Source organism: Sus scrofa, chromosome 2 (genome assembly GCF_000003025.6).
Source record: "Sus scrofa isolate TJ Tabasco breed Duroc chromosome 2, Sscrofa11.1, whole genome shotgun sequence".
Taxonomy (NCBI): Eukaryota; Metazoa; Chordata; class Mammalia; order Artiodactyla; family Suidae; genus Sus; species Sus scrofa.
In genome coordinates this window covers 2,501,346-2,518,062 of record NC_010444.4, presented here as the reverse complement: position 1 = coordinate 2,518,062, position 16,717 = coordinate 2,501,346, and the positions used below count along the sequence as shown (strand labels likewise).

Sequence of the window (16,717 nt, the reverse complement as noted above, 5' to 3'; positions counted from 1 at the left end):
TGCCCCTGCGGGGGGCCCCTGAACAGATGACATGCAGACAGGTGCCACCTATCATGGCCTCCAGAGCAGCTCCCAGGACACGAGGGCCCAGGACAGTCTCCCCTTTACCTGGATTACCTCATGCAACGCTCAAGGCCACCTGAGACATGTTCTTGCCCCATTTTCAGGATGAGTAAACTGAGGCCCAGAGAGGTGAACTGGCTTGTCCAAGGTCACACAGCAGTCAACAGCAGAGCACAGACACCCCTTGTTTGGAGGACGTGCAAGCATGCCCCGAGGGGCATCCCAACATTCCCCGAAGCTGCAAAGACTCTGGGGAAAGAGCAGCGGGGTAAGACAACCGGCCCCGCCCCATCCTGACCAGTGCTATTCTCTTGTGGCCAAAATCCTCCAGGCAGATGACCCCGACCAGGGCCTTGGCGAACACGGCACACGCTCGGCCCTGCCGGTTTAAAGGCACCATCCCGTTCGGGACATGCTCGGGTCTGAGGCACACTGGAGAGGCTGGAGCAGCCGGCGTCCTCTGGGCCCCTCCCAGCGGTCGCGGTGGGGGGAACCATCCAAACAGAGTTACAGGGACAGATTTCGCAAGTGGTCGGCAGAGGCCACCAGGCACAGCAGGAGGAACAGACATACTGGAGGGAAGCTGGACAAAGGACTCCCATCCCCCAGCTCTGGGACCAGCCTGGTCAAGGCACAAATGCACCTGCTGAGCCCAAGGCCCAGTCAGTGAGACGCTCTGGGCCTCAGTTTCTCTTTCTGTAAAATGGCTCTAAACATACGTCCCCCCTGGACTGTGAAGATGCCACAAGATCACAGGCATGAAAGTGCCCAGCCCAGGTAGGCAATGAAACGCTGGCATATTTGTAGATGAAATGCAAATAATAGTCATAATTCATGAAGCTACTCACGGTACAGGTAACTATTATTTCATTTTATTTTTCTTATTTTATCTTATTTTATGCGATGACATTATTAATAGAAAATGTTAAACAAGAGTATTTATTCACATGTACACACTATTATATATAAAATAGGTATGTAACAAGGACCTACTGCATAGCCCAGGGAATTCCACTCAATACTCTAATAACCTACAGGAGAAGAGAATCTGAAAAAGAAAGCCGACGTTTGCATGTCTAACTGAGTCACTTTGCTGTACACCTGAAACACACAACCTTGTAAGTCAACTCCACTCTGATAAAATGTTTTGAAGAGTATTTAGGAGCTCCCTGGTGGCTCAGTGGACTAAGGATCCAGCATTGTCAGTGCACAGGTTCAATCCCTGGTCCCGGAACTTTCGTATGCCACAGGTGCGGCCAGGGGGGAAAAAAAAAAAGGTATTTATTATAATGTAATCAAGTAAGGCAGCTAAAGAAATCATTTGCCTCATTTGCCTCAGACCGTGGGGCTCCGTGGCTGGCTGGTCAGTTACCGCAGAGCTGGTTCCCACCTTCTGGGAAAGCATGGACCCCACCGCGGGCCACTGACCCCACCGCCCAGCACAGGTTATGTTTTGCTGGGGAATCTGCCAGGTGGTTCAGGCGCCTGCGCACCCTGACAGCCTCAGGACTGTGTGGACGGCCCGGGGCAGAGGGGGGGACTGTCTGTACACTGGGGGCAGCAAGGAATGTTCCATGGAACAGTAACCCTCTTCCGGGCACTTCCGTGAGAATCCGGCTCTCTAGGAACGTGAACCCCAGAAGCTATCTCACTGGGCTTCGTCTACACTGACCCACACTGGCATCGGCGTTTAGGGTCAGCCGCTGGACCCTAGGGACCTGGGGACCAGCAGGACACCCATCAGGCCCTGGCCGGGTCCCTTCTCCTTCCTGAGGCCCCACGGCCTCCCACAGGCTGGACCTGGGCCCCCAGCACCAACATCCCGGAACCCAGATGAATCCTACATTGGCTCTGGGGTCCCTGCCAGCCTGGTCTCTGGGAGAGGAAGCTGAGATGACGGAGGGTTTAACCTGTCTCCCTGTCCCCCCAAAGAAGAGTCTGGGTGACTAAGCCCAGGAAACGCATCTGCAGGACGGGGCTCCATCTGACAACAAGAGGGTGGTGCGACGAGGTAGGAGCAGGAGGGGTGGCGCCGGGGCTCAGGGGGCACGAAATCAGGAGGCCGATCCCAGCACCCCCACCGTAAGGCACGCTGCCAACCTGTGCTGAGTGCAAGAGAATACAAGCCACGAATGTAACTTCCAATTTCCTAGTAGCCGCATTTCAAAAAAGAAAAGAAAAAACCCAGCTGAAATGAATGTTTATGATATATTTCATGGAACCCAATACCTGAGAAATATCTCATTTCAACTCGTGGCACTGGCCACATTTCAAGGGCCCGACAGCCACTTGTGGCTGGTGCCACCATATTGAATGGACAGAAGTGTTTGGTGAGGGCCTGGGTCCATCTGGACAGGAAGCACCTGTCCAGATGCTGGTGACAAGATGCTTCGGCCTCGCCCTGGCCAGGCTGAGCCCCGGGGTCCGGCACAGCTGAGCCCGCTCCGCTCTGCCACGTGCTGGCTGGGAGCCCTGAGCTGATGGACACACACCCCTCCTCGCCCCCCGCCAGGCTGGGCTCCTTTTTCTTAACCACAAAATGGAATAATTTGCCACGTGGCTGTTTGTGGTCCAAAGGCGATCATACCGCCAAGTATCAAAGCTTCTTTTAGAGGAACTGTAAACACACATCGTGGACTTAGAGCCAGATCGATGGAAAATCAATCCCCAAGTGAGCTTGGGAACTGGAGCCATGACAGAGAGGGAGGGGCAAAGCCAGCAGCGGCGGGGCAGGTCCCCCTGTGTCCAAAGAGACAGATCAGATCCCCGCCAAGCACTAGACACAAGGGCTGGGCCCTGATGGGTGATAATAAAAAATGAACGAAAAGCAAAACATTAGCATTATTAGAAGGGGGGAGTTCCCTGGTGGCCTAGCAGTTAAAGGATCTGGCGTTGTCACTGCTCTGGCTCAGGTCATTGCTGTGGTTCGGGTTCAACCCCTGGCCCAGAAACTTCTACATGCAGGGGGCGAAGACCAAAAAAAAAAAGAAAAGAAAAGAAATAAATTAATGAATTACTTCATTTGAAAAATGATGAGAGGAGAGAACAGCAGACTGAAAACAAAGTCAGGGAGAACTCGAAGCAGGAATCCCGAGGCACCACCACGCTGGTGCGTTCACGAGCCACATCTTGCAGGCGGCCACCCCTCCCCCATGACTGTCTCTGGCACAGAACCTTCCTGGATCCTGCCCTGGACCTGGACCAAACCCACAAAGGGGAGATCCTGGGTCCCAGGCAGAAGCGCCTGTCCTCCTTGGAGACGGGGTCACTGGACAGGGAGGAGTCGCGTCTCCAACACACGGGGTCACCTGCTTTATGCAGAGATACGAGAAACCAGGGGGGCCTCTTTCCGTAGGAAAGCAGCCTGGGGGGTGGGGGGCAGGCGGGGGCAGGAGAATCTCAGCTTTGATCCCAAGACCAGATGGGCCTTGGGCTGGTCACTGCCTTAAAACGTGCTTTCGGGAATACTACTCAGCCATAAAAAAGAACAAACTCATGCCATCTGCAGCAACATGGGTGGACTTAGAGATTCTCATACTAAGTGAAACAAGGCAGACAGAGAAAGACACGTACCGTATGGTGCTACTTCTTTGTGGAATCTCAAATAGGGCACAAATGAACCTACCTACAGAACAGAAGCAGACTCACAGACACAGAGAACAGGCTTGGGGTTGCCGGGGGGAGGGGGATGGGGGAGGGATGGACGGGGAGTTTAGGGTTAACAGATGCCAACTACCACATTTACAATGGCTAGACAGCGAGGTCCTACTGTATGTACAGCACAGGGAACTACATCCAGTCTCCTGGGACAGACCACGATAGAAAAGAATACACAAAAGAATGAATATATGTGTATTTTATATATATGAGCCATTTTGCAGAACAGCAAAAAACGGCACATTATAAATCAACTGTACGTTAACATTTAATTAACATCCATCAATCAGTAAGTCCATAAATCCATTTTACTCAACCCTACTTCAAACACGCCCCCAAAACTGCTTTCTGACAGAAGGTGACTCATCACCCATATTCATGGCGTCACAACAGCCAAAAGGGGGAAGCGACAGAGCCACAAAATGTGGGGGCTCCATGGGCACTGGAAGATCATTCAGCCTTAAAAAGAAGGAAATTCTGTCTCTGCCTTTTTTTTAAGGCCACACCTGCCTTAAAAAAAGAAAAAAAAAAAGTTCCCCGGCTAGGAGGTGAACCAGAGCTGCAGCTGCTGGGCTACACCACAGACACAGCGATGCTGAATCTGAGCTGCATCTGCGACCCACACTGCAGCTCATGGCAATGCTGGATCCTTAACTCTCGGACTGAGGCCTCTCGGACCCTATGTCAGGTTCTTAACCCACGGAGGCACAACGGGAACTCCAAGAAGGAAATTCTGACAAGGCTACAACGTGCATGAGCCCCGAGGACGTGTGTTCAGGGAAATGACCCAGACACAAGAGCACAAATCCTTAGGACCCCACTCACATGAGGTCCCTGGAGGAGTCAGAGTCATAGAATCAGGAGGCAGGTGGTGGGGGTCCAGGGCCCGGGAGCGGGGCGGGGCCGTGAGTGCTGAATGCGGACAGGGCATCGGTTTAGGGAGATGAAAATGTTCTGGAGGCGGATGGGGGTGACGGCTGCCCGACAAGGGGAAGGCGCTGAAGCCCACTGAGCTGGGCACTTAAAACGGGGAAGACCCTGAAACGTATGGCACCCACCCCTGAGCACGACTAGCAAAAGGCCAAGTGCAAACCTGGTGTCCCATCAAGTTCCACTACATCCTTCACTTGTCATTTACTGCTTCCCTCCCCTCCTTCGAGTCTTTGCTCAAGGGCCACCTTCGGGGGAGGGGGGGTCCACCTCTTTAAAACCACACCTACCCTCACTCCCAGCCCCCCGCCCAGCCCGCCTTGCCGCCTGGACCACGCAGGTGCCTCGTCATTACCGCTCTGACGGCGTCTCCAAAACCAAGGCGGCAGGAGGAAGGACCTCATGAAAGGGAGGGGAAGATGCATGAACAGGAACAGCGAAAACTAGAGAAAAACCAGTGAGACCCAAAGTTGGTTCTTTGCACAGGTCAATAAAGTTGAAAAACTTTTAACTAGAAGGATTGGGGGACAGGGGGGAAACTATTGAATCATCAGACTCAGAAAGGAAGAGAGGGGGCTTCTACCAGCCCCACGGGAATACAAAGGAATGCTAGGAACAACTGCGCGGCAGTGACTTAGACGGTTGGGGAAATGGACAGATTTGGGGGAGATGCAAACCAACCACCCTGACGTGAGCAGCATCAGAAGATGCGACCCACCCAGAGCAAGGACAGCAGTGGGTTAACAAAGCCACAACTTCATACAAAGAGAAGCTCGGGCCCAGATGGCTTCATGGGTGAATTCTACCAAACACTTAAAGAAGAATTAACATCTCAAAAAGATCCATGCACCCCAATGTCCAGAGCAGCGCCATTCACAACAGCCGAGACATGGAAACCACTTAAATGTCCATCGACAGAGGACTGGCTAATAAAGACGTGGCCCATAGACACAGTGGAATATGAGCCACGGAAAAGAATGAAATCATGCCGTTTGCAGCAACACGGATGGGCCTAGAGCTTCTCATGCTGAGTGAAGTAGGTCAGAAAGAGAAAGACGCGCATCATACGGTATCACTTACATCTCAGCGGCATCTAAAATATGACACAAATAAACTTATCTATGAAACAGAAACGGACTCCCGCAGAGAGAACAGACTTGTGGTTGACGGGGGAGGGGGAGGATGAAGTGGGAGTTTGTGGGCGGTAGATGCAAACGATTGTACCCAGGATGGGTGAACAACGCAGTCCCACCGCAGAGCCCAGGGAGCTCTGGATATAGCCTGTGCTGCTCCAGACTGGAAAAGGATGTCAAAAAGAGCCCACATACCGAACGAAATCATTTTGTACACCTGAAAGGTACACAGCATTGTAAACCCGCTACAGTTCAGTTTAAAAAAAGAACTGATATTCTTTCCTCACAAACGTTTCCAGAAAATGGAAACGAACACCTCCCAACAACTTCCCAAGGCCAGTATTACCGCGGTGCCACATCCCAAGAAAACTACAGACCCACAGCTCGTATGCACATGCACACAAAAAGCTCGGCAGAATACCAGAAAACCGAATCCAGCAGCATACAAAAAGGATTATAAACCATGACTAAGTGGGATTTATTCCAAGAATGCAAAATTGGGTTAATACGGAAAAATCAATTAATGTAAGACATCATGTTAACAGAACAAAGGATGAAAAGCAGCCGATCATCTCTGTGGAAGCTGAAAAACCATCTGACAAAATCCGGTGGCCCTTCATGATGAAAACCCATGAGTTCCCTGGTGGCTCCGCAGGTTAAGGGCCTGACCTGTCACTGCTGGGGCTGAGGTTGCCACGGTGGCATGGGTTCGATCCCTGGCCTGGGAACTTCCACATGCGGTGGGCGTGTCCAAAAGAACCCAAACCAAACTAAAACAGAAAACAAACACAGTCAACGAAGATGAGGCATGAACGCCCTCAACCTAATAAACGGCATCCCTGAGAAACCCACAGCCGACACCCACCTAACGGCGAAAGGCTGGATGCGTCCCTCCAGATCGGGAAGCAGGCATGGTGCCCTTGCCCACCATTTCTATTCGGCACGGGACAGGCACTTCCTGCTGTGGCGCAGTGGGTTAGGAATGCGACCGCAGCAGCTCAGGTCGCTGGGGAGGCAAGGGTTCGATCCCCAGCCCAGAGCACGAGGTTAAAGGATCGGGCGTGGCTGCAGCTGTGGCACAGGTCACAGCTGGGGCTTGGACTCAATCCCTGCCCTGGGAACTTCAACGCGCCATGGATGCAGCTATTAAAACAACAAACAAGCAAGCAAATGCTGTCCAGAGGATTCCAGCCAAGGGCAAGTGGGCAATGAAGTAGAGGCTCCCGGATGAGAAAGGAGAAGCGTGGACCGTTCTCCCCGGAGGTAAACCCCTTCCCCGGTGGCTGCCCTGGCCGCCATCCCATCTCTGTCCCCAGGTCCCTCTGCACGTGGACACCCTCCCTGGTGTCAGCAAACAGCCTCCCTGCCTTACAGTGTCGCCAAAGGAACTGCTGGCGACACAGCGGTCACTGCCCTCCGCCGCCCATTTAGCTTCTGGTGACAGGAGAGCAGAGCAGCCTCGGACTCTCGGGAGTGTCTGCGGACGCGTTAACCGCACACTCCAGCCCGCGGCAACCGGCTTCAGGAACTCCGTCCCCAGCTTCATCGGGGCTCCACGGTCAACAAAATAATCCAACAAAATAATCCATTTATTTGTCCCTCCCCTCCCCCCGGGGGGGGGGGGCACCAGCTTCACAAGCATCCCACAGTGGTCTCAGCGGATATAAGTTCACATGCCACCTGCCAGGAGCCGACATCCCAGGGCCCCGTGGCAGGGAGCTGCCAGGTCTGAGTGCAGACACCAGGCTGGCCCAGGGGGAGGCCAGTGGTCTGGCTGGTTTGGCGACTTCTCGGCACTGAACACACAGGGGACGTCTGGAACCACTGCTGCCCTCCAGCCACAGGACAGGGCCCGAACCGGAGCCCCTCCAGAAGCCTGGGAGACAGAGAAGCAAGTCTTTCCCGGGGACCTGCCTTCCTGGTGACAAGGACACTTACACAGCTCCAGCAAATGCCTGCCCCTGCCAGGATGGTGGGACACAGAACAGGCCACTGAAACGGGGAAGGAGAGAGATCGGGGAGGGGCAGAGAAAGTCCCGGACAGGAGGTGCTGAGCCCCGTGCTTTTAAGGGGCAAGCTGGTGGGCAGAGGTGCCCCCTCTGCCCCTCACACAGCCCTCCTCCTCCCCAGGGTGGGGGTCCCAGGCTGAATTCTTTTTTTTCTTTTTCTTTTTTTTGTCTTGTTAGGGCCTCACCCACAGCATATGGAGGTTCCCAGGCTAGGGGTCGAATTGGAGCTGCAGCCACCGGCCTACCCACAGCCACAGCAACGCCAGATCCGAGCCAGGTCTGTGACCTACACCACAGCTCACGGCAATGCCGGATCCGTAACCCACTGAGCGAGGCCAGGGATCGAACCCGAATCCTCATGGATATTAGTCAGGCTCATGACCGCTGAGCCACAGAGGGAACTCCCCAGGCTGAATTTGCTTTTCCCTCCTCCAGGCTGCCTTCAGCTCTGCTCAGGATGTGTGACTCTCCCCCTGGGCCCCGGACCTCCTGGGACCCAAGGTGGCAGGCCATGGTCCCCCTGCTCCAGCCTGGCCTTCCCCAGGCTGAAGCTGCTCCTTGGGTCCATCAGAGCCTCCGGGAAAGGGTCCTGGTTGTCCTGGTTCTCATTTCTCTGCACAGCCCTGGGAGGACCCCCAAGTGAGGACACTGGGGGGCAGGCCCCCCATCCACAGGGCCTGGAAATGCAGAGCACACAGGCGGCATCCAGTGTCACCACTGTCACCTAGGCGTCACCACTGTCCCCAGGAGGGAACACCTGCCGGAATCTTGGGGGTGGGGCTGAATATCCCCCCCTTCTCTCTCTCCCCTGCAGGGGGCTTCAAACCCGGGTGCGTGTTCACTTTCTAAGGGGCACAAACTCAAGGGGGTCAGTCTTTCCTGAAAGGCCTGGGGTCCCCGATTCCCAGCAGCGCCTCCCATCTTTTACCAGCCTCCTCTCACCCTGGGGAAGGGACTCTGGCCACCCAAGGGAGAACTTCAACTAAGGCTCTAACCCAAACGCCGAAAACACCCACCCCCCAAGCGCCGGGAGACGCATTTCCGGTAACGTTTTCCTTTTTCCATTTCTAAAAACCCTTCATGTATTCATAGTGTCTGATCACAGGGCTTTCTCAGTGCAGATGTGATTTTTTTTTTCACACTTAGCAACTTAAGGTCACAGGACATTCTTAAAGTCCATTTATGCACATTTTCCTTGCAGAGAAAGATGCTGGATCGATTCATAAAAGACCCACAAGCATAAAAACCTGTCACATCAGGATAAAACCCCTTGGGGAAGTTCAGGCCCAAGAAGGAAACCATGAAACAGCCCCTAAAGGCCCTCCGGACACCTGCCAAGGAAAGGCGGGGACAAGTCACCGTCGGGGCCACCGCGGCTGTGGGTAAAGTTAGGGAATGGTTACTTTTCAAATGTCAGTATTTGGCTCTACATCCTTGGCAAATATTTTAAACCCATGAAGCACCCTTTGAGAGACTGGCTTGAAAATGCACAGGAAGTCCAGGGAGGGAGGAGCCGGGTGGGAATAAAGCAGTTCGGGGTGCAGGTCTGTGCTCGGCTGGGTATTTGCACTTTTCGCTGGAAAATGTTGCACAAAACGTGTGAGAGAACAGACCAGTTTTTAAAAGAAATGTTTACGGTAACAGTAATGAACTGATGAGTATCCGTGAGGATGCGTGTTCGATCCCCGGCCTCGCTCAGTGGGTTAAGGATCTGGCGTGGCGGTGGCTGTGGTGTGGGCCGGCAGCTGCAGCTCTGATTCAACCCCTAGCCCAGGAACGTCCATAAGCCGCAGGTGTGGCCCTAAAAAGACAAAAAATAAAAAAACAACAAAAACCCAACAACAAAAGTTTAGGGACTTGAGAAGCAAAAAAAAAAAAAAAAAAAAAAAAAAAATCAGGAAGAAACGTGCCCCACAAGGCAGGGCCTCAATGATTATTCACCCAAGGGTGGTGCCTCCAGGCAAGGCTTCCAAATCAGGCCTTTTATTTTCATTTGTTTGGCTGTGCCCCATGGCACATGGAAGTTCCAGAGCCAGGGATCAAACCCACACTACAGCAGCGACCCTCGCCACAGCAGTGACAATGCCAGGTCCTTAACCCAAGGAGCCACCAGGGAGCTCCCAATTCAGGCCCTTGAAGCAGCAGCTCAGGACTCTAGCCAACCACCCCCCCTCAGAGTGTGTTCCTGGAACCCTGACAGGGAGACCCTCTGGGAAGCTCCAGGCCTGCTTCTTGGGCCTCTAACAGAATTTCTAGGGAGCAGACCAGAAACCCCTTACCCATAAGGAATTATGTGAGATCTGCAGCTGGAGCTTGTGGCCTCGTTCCATCCTGAGGGTCGAGAAGACGCTGGCAAGGTCACCAGGACAATTTTCTTTCTTTCTTTTTGTCTTTTGAGGGCCGCACCCATGCATATGGAAGTTCCCAGGCTAGGGGTCGAATTGGAGCTACAGCTGCCAGCTTAGGCCACAGCCACAGCAGATCTGGGGACAGTAACGTCTTGTCTTTTCTGTCAAAGGAAATCTTGGTGACTCCATTTTGCTCCGGCTTTGGCTGAAACGCCCGCCTGCCACCCCTTTCCCTCTTCTCCCAGTAACAATGCGTTTCAAATGAGCCACCCAAGGAGCATGTGCGCCCTGACCCGACCCAGGGGAAGGGGACAGGTCCATCCCCTGCGTTAGGGACCAAGAGGGAGGGTCTTTTCCTCTTCGCGCACACTTTTGTTTTGTTTTTCGTTTTTTTGTCTTTTTGCCTTTTCTAGGGCCGCTCCCGCGGCATATGGAGGTTCCCAGGCTAGGGGTCCAATTGGAGCTGTAGCCACCAGCCTACGCCAGAGCCCCAGCAACGCGGGATCTGAGCCACGTCTGCAACCTACACCACAGCTCACAGCAACGCCGGATCGTTAACCCACTGAGCAAGGGCAGGGACCGAACCCGCAACCTCATGGTTCCTAGTCGGATTCGTTAACCACTGCGCCACGACGGGAACTCCTGCGAGCGCTTTTCGAGCACCTGCGCCCTGCTGCAGAAGTAAAGAGCCTTGTTGAGATCTCCCCGGGCTCATGCGTCTCATTTTCTGACACTGACGATTGAGCCATGTCCCCAACAGATCCAAGCTGCATCTGCGACTCACACCATGGCTCACAGCAACGCCAGATCCTTAATCCCCAGCAAGGCCGGGGATCGAACCTGCATCCTCATGGATACCATTCAGGTTCCTTGGCTGCTGAACCAGGAGGGGATCTCTGACCAGGACAATTTCCAAACTCTGTCCCGCCCCTCCCTGCACTGGTAGCCAATCACAGGGAGGTGGGAGGGGCCAAGCGGCGCTCTCCGCTGGGGCTGCCCGCTAACTCCTGGCAGCCCTGAAGCTTCCACCCCTAACCTCCCAGGAAGTGGCAGGAGCGTCCACTGGCCCATCCCCGGGCACAGCCATCAAGCCTGACCCTACTCACCCACCCAGCCCTGAGAGGCCTGGATCTGCCCCAGTACTGGGGTGGACTGACCATCCCCCGCCCCAAGACAGAAAGCCCTTGAGTGGTGAGAAGGCTGGGGCTAGACGCATCCTTGGTCCCCAAAGGCCCATCTCAGCACAGCCACCGGAGCCAAGAACACGTGAGCCTCTTCAAAGCATTTCTTTACTCTGCTTTCAAAGAAAGAAAAAAAAAAAAAAAAAAAAAAGGCCACCTGGCCTATCAAGGAGCATCAGAAACTCGCTTTTTCGCTTGCTGACTCGTTGTCACCCCACAGTAAGAAGGAAACTAATCTCCTAAGCAGATGATGTTCCTGCTGGGCGATGCGTGGGGCGGGGTGGGGCGGGGCTCTCCTGCAGCCTGGGAGCCTTCCCGGGTCCCAGGTCCCTGCTCCCTGGCTGCGGGGTGTCGGGCCAGCGGCTTCCCTCCTCTGCGCTTCAGGCTCCTGATCTGCAGCATCATCAGCTGCACCTCTGTGTGGAGTTTTCAGAGGCTTGGAAAGCCAGACCCGTCCCTCCAGGTCCCAGGACAACGCAGCCAAGGCACAGTGGGACAGGCCCCGCCTCACCCCGGGGTCTTACCTCCCCCATCCCCTCCTTGCCCAGGCGGGGTCGAGGACCCTCTCTGTGCCCTCCTGCACCCAATGGCCCGTCCCACTGCGCACCAACCGTCCCATCCCTTCTCCTCTCCCCTCTAGTCTGGAACCTTCCAGGGCAGCCCCATGGCAGCTCCTGGCCCTCAGATGAGTATCTATCGGGCTTATTTTAACAATATGCCGTGAAAACCCAATACAACCTAGATGACCTCTGGCCGGGTGGCAGGCGCCTCATGTGGGTGGGCGGGTCAGGTGCCGCAGCCAGGTCACAAGGGCCACCTGGCCTGGCTCCCAGCCCTTCACCCAATCAGTCCCAGAGGCTTGAACCAAAGCACCTGCCCAGGGTGGCCCCTAGATGCCAAGGGCCTAGCCCACAACCCCAAGCACTCCAACACAGAAACAGAAGAGTGAATGAATGAATGAAACCCTCTGGGAAATTCACCTGACTGTGAATGGGGCTGTCCAAAGCGAATGGTACCCGGAGCCAGGAGGCAGAAAGGCTCCCTCCCCACCCCCGCGCCCCAAAGGGATCTAATTTGTTCAAAGCAGCCAAGGGCTGTCCACACGGCCTACTGGGAACCACCTTTATAGGCAAAGCCACGTTCTTCGTAAGGGGCTCCTTTGGATGCTCGAAGAATCACAGCCTCTATTAGGGGCTTAAAGAAGCGCCAGCTTCCCACCCAATTCTTTCTTCTGGAAAAGCAGAAATTCCTCAGCATCAAAATGGAACCTGCTTCCTCTAGAACACGGCACCCCGGAGTTCTACATCCAGCCACGCTGGAAGCAGCCTAATTCCTACTAAGACAAGGGTCTCCCACTTGTTGCCCTAAGGATACTGTGACTTCCTGGGCAAAAGTCCACCTCACCATTTATTAATCCCCCGTAGGGCTGCCACAGCAACCTTCCCCCCTCAACCATCGCTGAACCCCCAGTGGGGACAAAGCTCCAGACAAACAGAGGTTCCACCCCTTCATCAAACCCAGCCTAGGTGGCCTGGCCAGTGCTTTAAAAACCCGGGTCTCCAAAAGCAGACACCTCCAGGGCACCTCTGATCATCCCAAACCCTCAGACGCCAGGTGGGGAACAGGTGGTCACTTATTATTATTTAATGCGACAGGCAGCAGAGCACCTGGAGAGAAGGTGAACCCAGGGCCCACGGACTCTCTCTGGAGGGGGGGTCAGCAAAGCCGGGGGGGGGGTTGGGGGGCACCGGAAGTGGCCTCAAGTCCCAAGTAGGGATCAAGCCGCCAACCGTCCACGGAGGACTTCCCAAATTACCTCTCTACTTCTTGGAGCTTAATTTAATTAGCAGATTGACCTCATTAACGTACAAACCTGAGTTTCCAACAAAAAGAGGTCACGAAACTATCTAATTTACAACCTCCAGCTTCCACGCGGAAACCACTTTATTTTCGGAAGGCCTCTGAGGAATCCCAGGACCATGCCCACAGCTCCCGGCCACCAGGGTACCGGGGACTGCGACCTGTGCCCCTACTTGAGGGGCCCAAGCGCCTTCTCAGATCCAGCCGCCTAGGGTCCTTTTAAAAGTTCCACCGCGAAATCCCACTGTCACCAGCAGCAGTCTCGCCCCCCTTTGGCGACCCACGTAAGCCGACCTAACCTGCGCACCCACACCCCCGACACACATCCCGCGCAGAGAGTGGGCGCACGGACCCACCCGGAGGCGGCACGCCGCTGGCCCGCATCCTTCGAACCCTGGCAGCAAGGTCCACCCCGGGCCCACACCCTCTGATCACCGACGGCGAGATCCGCCGAGCCCCCGAGCCCCAGCGGAGAGGTCCACCCCGACCCCTGCACCCTCTGAACCCTGGCGGCGAGGCCCTCGGCGGGGGTCGCACCTGCTTGCATGTTCCAGCGGTCTCAGCTCCGTCGGCGAGTGAGCAGTCGGTGTCTCCAGGCGCACCCCGCACCCCGGACATCCTACGGAGGCGCCTGGGCCGCGGGCTGCGCGGGCGGACCCGCCCGGCAGCCGGGAGGAGCGATGCCCGGGCGAAAGTTGCCAGGGAAACTTGAGCAACTCGAGCGCGCCGGTGCCAGCCTCCTGCATAATTCAGGCGAAGCAGCGGCCCGGCGAGGGGGGCGGCTCACCAGCACCAGCCGGGCCCCCCACCCCACCCCGGCTGGGGCGCGCAGCGGGCAGAGGCCGGGCACCTGGCGGGGGTTCCGCTCGACCCCGGGACCCGGGGGAGTCCAACCGGCGACCCCCGGGCCTGCGCCAGGTGCGCCGGCCCCGGCCTCGCGGAGCCCGCTGCTCCAGCCGCGCGCACCTGAACGGGGACTCTGGACGCCGGTAGCCGACGCAGGGTCTCCGGGGACCTTGCGGCCGCGGCGCCGGTCCCCGCCCCCCGCGCGCCCCCTGGCGGCCCCGTGTGAGTGCCACCGCCGGACCTGTGAGCCCACGTCCCCGGGCCAGCGGGCGGCGACCTAGGGCAAGGAGACCCCGGGCAGACGGGAGAGGTAGGTCCATCTTCGTTGCCCCAAGGGGAGGCAGCTAGAGGTGAGGGGGTTCGAGCGCGCAGGGGACAAAGGGGGTGTTCCAGCGCTCTGCCCCCAGGCTGCCTCCAAAGCATTTTAAACGGACCCCTATTCCAGAAGGAAGACCGGGAGCTGGGGGCGGGGGCCTCTACAGAGAAGCGACCCCCACCAGGACGCCAGGAACCCTTTCCCCAGGCCCCATCCTCAGCCTCTCTGTGTCCAGGACTGCGCTTACCCGGTAGTTGGTGCTCCTGGAATTCAAATGCACGCAAAATGCAGCCAGTGAGCACTGTCGGGCGCCCGGGGGCCACCTACGGTGCTTCTGGGCAGCAGCGCGTGCCCTCGCCACCCCCGCCCCGCACCCGCAGCGCCCCGCGCCCCCCACTGCCGCCGCCGCCTCACCTGGCCCAGGCGGCAGCTTGGCGAGTCCGGACGGGTCGGAGCCCCCGGGGGAGGGCCGGCGTCTGCGCGCACCGGACTCGGCCGCGGGGACCCGAGCGGCGCCGCGCCCAGCCTGGCCCGAGCGCGGGAGCCGCGGCCGCCGCGGCCGCTCAGGTGTCCGGGTGGGGGGTGGGGACGCCGAGGCCCCGCCCCGCGCTGCAGCCGGGCCGGGGGCTCCCGGCAGGGGTGGCGCGGCGGTCCCTCCCCTCGGCCCGGCGCGGGCGGCTGGACCGGCGAGGGTGGGGGAGGGGTCCTCTTTCCGCCAAAGGGCGCGCGCGCGCGCCCCCCGCCCGGATCCGGCCGCGCCGGCGTCCGTCGACCCCTCCCCACCTGGCCCCTGCCGGCTCCCCCGCCCGCGGTGGCCGCTGGCTCGCCGCGTGCAGGGTCTGTTGTAGCAACCGGGGGACCCGGCGGGCACCCAGGCCGCCTCGCCCCGCCCCGCCCCGGGCTGCGTGGCTCCCCGCCCCCCCAGCCGGTGAAACCCAGCGGACTAGAAAGTCCCACAATTTTGTAAAGCCCGGTTCCTTCGGCGCAGCCGGCCCCTGCCCCAGCGTGTTTTGTGTTAACAGGGTTCAGAAACCCAGAGGCCGATCGCATGGCATCTCCAGGTTTGCTGAGCAGATGAAAACTTTGTGCCTGGCCAAGGCGCCGCCATCGGCCTCCCGAGCCACCTTGCACCTGCGCGCCTCCGCGCCGATTCCTGTCCCGGGCCGGCGGCCCTCCCAGCCGGGAAGAGATTTAGGGGGGGTGAAAACCCACTGCTCAGAGGAATCCTAGAGTGGAAAAAGCACAGCGCCCCCCGCCCCTTTAGCGAATCCTATTATTATCCAGGATATTATCCAGGATGGCTGGGTTGGCCAAAAGCCTGAGGGAGTTGTCCTGAGCCCCTGGCCCTGGAGCCCGAGCTGGGACCCTGGCTTTACCCCATCCACCCTGGGGCAGGAGCCATCAGCTAGTAACTTTCCTTGAGACCCTGATAATGCGCTGGTCACAGCACCTGCAGGAGTGGCGTAGCTCTGAGCACGCTAGGGAGCTTCCTGAGTCCTGGGTTTTCCAACCTTCTGCAAAGGGAGAGTGTTCCTGCCGCCAAGCTCTGCGGTCTGAAGGGGGTGGGGATGAGGGTGCCAAACAGTAGCGTCCAGGCTGGGGCCGGGAGAATGATGGGCTGGCGGAAGAGAGCCTTCCTCTGCACAAAACCCCAACCCACGTCTCCCCATGAAGAAGAGATATATATTTCAGTCAATGGTATAGGACATGCCTGAGAGATTTGCATGGGCCAGTGACTTCAACATACCAAAGGCAAAGTTAAATATTTGCTCTAGATACTTTTTTTTTCCTGCTTGCATAATTGTCCCACATTTCAAAGAAGTCTTTAAAAGCACTTAGATTAAAAAAAAAAAAAAGTTGTGTTTGGGGCCTAATATTTCAGGACACACAGGGGCTAAGTCCTGTGAGTCCTTTAGGGCAGCAGTAAGATGCAAGCTCCTTTCTCTCCTCTGCTCCCTTAAGCATGAGATTTAATAAAATATTTGTTGAGTGCATAAAGGAGGCAAATCAGTCAAATAATGAGAATCCTTCAAACAAGAAGAATGAAGCCCGGGCGGGATCTTGCAGGCACAATACTTCTGACATGGAAGCAGGGGGTTCTGCCGAGGGGGAGGGGGCTGGTGAGCAGAATGGTCTCATGGTTTGGGGGTTTGTCAGTGTGGAATCGTCCAGGAAGTGACTTACAGGGATCGAGGGGCAGGGAGGGCTTCCGTCCCCATGAGTTTGCCCTCCGACCACAACTCAAGACAAGGGCCCAGGAGGGCATCCCTGCTGCAACCTGATCCAGCCCCCCAGAGGCTCCTGCCCAGATGTCCAGAACCAGCTTGCAGATAGCCAGCGAAGCAGGTGGCCAGGATTCAGCCACAGACGCCTC

The 16,717-nt window shown here is 56.8% G+C and overlaps 1 protein-coding gene across 1 annotated transcript in view; it reads right to left on the bottom strand.

Moving 5' to 3' along the window:
- The window catches only part of SHANK2 (SH3 and multiple ankyrin repeat domains 2), a 499,107-nt gene extending 498,897 nt beyond the window's left edge, over positions 1–210 (bottom strand). Inside the window, 1 exon segment of the mRNA XM_021082645.1 lies at positions 109–210. The gene's annotated coding sequence lies outside the window, so the exon portion shown is untranslated.